The following is a 4,087-nucleotide window of genomic DNA, read 5'->3' as shown; positions in this document are numbered from 1 at the left end:
TGAAATTAGCTTCCATGTAGCACTACTACATCAGTCTAACAAAATTTTTAGTCAACAAAAATCTTAGAAATTACAATTTTAATTTTAGCAATTCCCTTTTTCACTGTTGTTCAAGGTAAATTACATGGCTAAACACTTTTCTTGAAACTGGACCTATCCAATTTTATTTTGAACTTACCCTCTGAAATTTGTTCAGCATTTGCAATCGAAGCAGGCTTTGTGCTGAGTACTTTCTAAGTACACATATAAGTATGAAATATGCACCAATAGCTCTACTGAAAAAGAAATGGGTTTATAGGCAGTGGTGCTCAAAAACTAGCAGACAGCAGAAGTGAAATTTAACCTCACAGGATCTTCCAGCTTTCTCCCTCTTCCATGCGCCACTCCAATTTCACCTCCATAACTACATCTTTGTCCGTCAGTGGTTACCTCTCATCTTCCTTTTTGCCTCTTCCTTAGCCATTCCTTTTTCAACTTAGTCTGACTTCTAAAAGCCTTGATATAATGAACAGCCATGGGTTGTTGATGAAAATGCGTAGCTCTAATCAAGAGCTCTCCCTTCCTCACCTGATTGAGGTCAACTTAAGCATGCTGCACCCCTTAAAAGAAAAGGTTCATCTTTGAAAATGCAATGTTTGATACAGGAACTGTCTCATCTCTCTCATCTCAACCCTAAGGACAGACGGCTCCTCATTCGACTTATGAATGGATATATTTGGTGTTAACATAGCAGATGGGATGGAACAAGTTCTTTTTGGTACCCTACTGGGGTATCAGCTACTGTTACTGTCTTTTGAGGAAAGCCCTGATGTTATGGTTTGTGTTTAGATGTCCCCCCAAAGCCTCGTGAAAATGAGGTGGGGCTATTTCGGAGGTGGCTGAATCTAGAATGTGTGATTCACAGTGCAATGCTAAAACCAAAAGCACTAGGATTAAGGGTGTGAGCGCTACCTGCCCTAATTAGCCTGGATAAAAGGGGCAGAAAGATGCTGTTGAGGTCCCTTGTGGCTTTTGTTGTCTTCTACTGCCATGAACTGTTGCCCCTCTGCCATCCTGCCTTGGAGCTAGCTAATTACGGACTGAAACCTCTACAAACTGAGCCAAATAAACCTTTCCCCCTTTAACTTTGGTGTCGAATATTCTGTCTAAGCAAGGAGAAAGTAACTAAGACACCTGAAAAGCAAAGAAGTCTCAGCAGGTTATCAGCAAAGTGATCAGAAGACACCAAAATGATGGCCACATCTGCCTCACTTGACACGGTGTATTTCAGTGCCGTTTCTTGACATCACAAATGGAGCAAAATAATCAGTAGCTTCTTTCTCTTCACCCAGGTTACATTTAGATGTTATAGATCAACTGCTCAAAAGCCAACTGCTGAATGGCCAATTTAATGAATTTGCTCAAAGAATTCACTTTAATTTACCGGTTTTAATCTTGTCTTTATAAAAATGTGTTTTAAAAATCGCGTTTGTCTCCGATTTCTTCCTGCTGGAGTTACAGACCGATAGGACAGTGGACGAGGCCTAATACAGCTAACCAAAAGAGCATAGTTTTTAAAAATGTATGGAATCTTTCCAAAATATTTGTGAATGTTTTTGTCAGCCAAACTAAAGATAAATGAGGAAATTTGGCCAGTGGTTTTCTACAAATTCCTGTGTTGCCTGTGCTGAGGGTAGGTAGTTCCCAACTGACAGTTCATTAAGTACTGTGACTTTCATGCTCTGAAACTTGTTTGCTCAAGGCCCCCCGTCTTTCTTGTTTGCTCACAGAGATCAGTGGATTGCTTTTGTCTCCATCTTGAACATATGTACCTGACATTTTCACAAGTCTTTGACCCTATTCATGTTCATCCAGCACAAATCTTTGAAGTCTTTGCTGGGGACAGGCCACTCTGAGGCATGAACACCATGATCAGTTGATGTTTCATTAACTTTCCCGTCCATGCTCACATCTATGACACATTAAAGTTCAAATTAAAATCAAAAAACTTCAGGACACACATCACACCTGGTGAAGCTAAAGTGAAGAGTGAGTATTGCCAGGGGGACATACATTCTATTTTCAGTTTCTCAGTCTCGGCATTCACATCTTAAGCTGAAAGATTCTTTATTGCAGGGGCCTCTTCTGTGCAGCAAGCATAGCAGCATGGATGACTTCTGTCCATAAGATGTCAGTGCATTCCCTTCCTCAGCGTGACATCCAAAGTTTCTCTGGACATTGCTAGAGGGCAGCTGACTCCAGTGAAAAAACATTTAAGTTGACTTTCAGTACAATCTTCCAATACAGAATTGTATCATAAAACACTTTTACTTCACTAATATCACAAAAAGATGACTGTAAACTTAAAGGATCTCATACACTAGGATGTATCAGACAGCTGTGCAAAGACTGAGACTAGGAACTTGATTTGCCAGTATCTTTTTTGGGGGGGGGGAGGGGTACCGGGGATCAAACTTGGGACCTTGTGCTTGCAAAGCAGCCCCTGGAACCACTGAGCTAAATCCCCGGATCCCTGCTGGTATCTTTTTATTACATAAATGGTTGTGTCTCCAGTAGAGCCTTCAAAGGACAGCCTATTTATACAGAGAATATCTGCTAATGAAGTATTGTACATTCTAATAGAGGCACTGTCACAACTACAGATCAGTTGTCTGTTTTGGTTGTTGGGTTTCAAGCACTGCTACAAAATCTAATTGATTTTATTTCAATGAAAATCTTTTGTTTAAAGAAAAGGAAGAAAAATCATGTTTTATTGTAAAGCAAGCTGTGTAAGCACTGTATTATCAGCAATATTAGCAAAACAGTAGTAAATGGGCCAAAAATTAGATACTATAGGCTCCACAGTTAGATCTAAGTTTGAAACTTTACAATAAAAATGCCAATTCAGGCTTAAGAAATTTGAATTATTGAAATTTCACTTTATAATGTTTCTAGAACTTGTTTTAATTACTCTTTTACATTCTATATAAAAAAGTAACTATATTCAAACTACCACAGGAGAGCTGGTGTTAATGTGATTAATTTTCTAAGAATAAATATTAGGAGTATTTCATTTTTTAAAAATACCTGATAGAACATTACTGATAGATGAGATGCCTCGGCTCATGGGAATTTCCCTCTTCATGATCTTGTTCCAACTCTCTACGTAACAGAGGTTGATTCTATTTTAAGTAAGTCCTTTACCTTCAGGGTTAGGTCAATCTATTCTGGATCTCCTAGAAATGCTAATTCAAAAATCCCCTGAGGCTGTTTCAAATGAATTTCTGCTGAAACATCTTGGCCCCGGTGCACAGCGGATGGAGAAGATTCACTTTCAGGATATTCTCAGCCTATCCCTCCTTCCAGCCTCCATGTGCTCCCATTAACCTGTTTAATCCATACCCTGAAATCCCTGACCCTTCATATGAGATACGTATATTCCAATATTTAAAACCTACTCTAGGGCCAGGGATTTAGCTCAGTGGTTCCGCCGCCTCCCCTGCAAGCACAAGGTCCTGAGTTCGATCCCCAGTACCAAAAACAAAAAACCTATTCTGTTTCCTAAATTTTTAAAAATATACATCATGCATATATACATATATCCTCACTCAGAAGGTTTGGTCAGTTTATGCCCTCAAATCACAGGAAAATTAAAGATGGCCAAAAACATCACTTAGGAGCAAAATAACAAGTACTAAAAACTTTACAACAGAGGAATTTTTAAAAACTGCCACCAGCTAAAACATTTAACTCTTCAGGGCTGGGGTGTAGCATAGTCAGAGTGCTTACCTAGCATCCATAAGGCCCTAAGCTCCACCTCCAGGACCACAATGAATGAATGAATGAAATGGGTCTTTTACAAAATTTATGAAATGATAATCATACATGCATAAAAATCAAGATTCCATTACAATACAACTCAATATAAAAGAAAAATTAGGCTGGTTTCTTTTTATTTTATGCAATGTAATTTTACACTTATTTAATTCACTTTGGATCTATCATATCCTAAGGTTTTTGTACACTGATCCAATTATTCTGCTAGAGAGTCTCAAGTCTAGTAGTTTCCCTTCAAACGTATCCATTTTTGATTAGAAAAATAGAGTCC

This window comes from Heterocephalus glaber, unplaced genomic scaffold (assembly GCF_053883595.1).
Source record: "Heterocephalus glaber isolate CG9 unplaced genomic scaffold, H.glaber_assembly_v1.0 deba00001600, whole genome shotgun sequence".
In the NCBI taxonomy this organism is placed as follows: Eukaryota; Metazoa; Chordata; class Mammalia; order Rodentia; family Bathyergidae; genus Heterocephalus; species Heterocephalus glaber.
The sequence above is the reverse complement of the archived record's forward strand: the minus strand, read 5'-3'. Positions refer to the sequence as shown.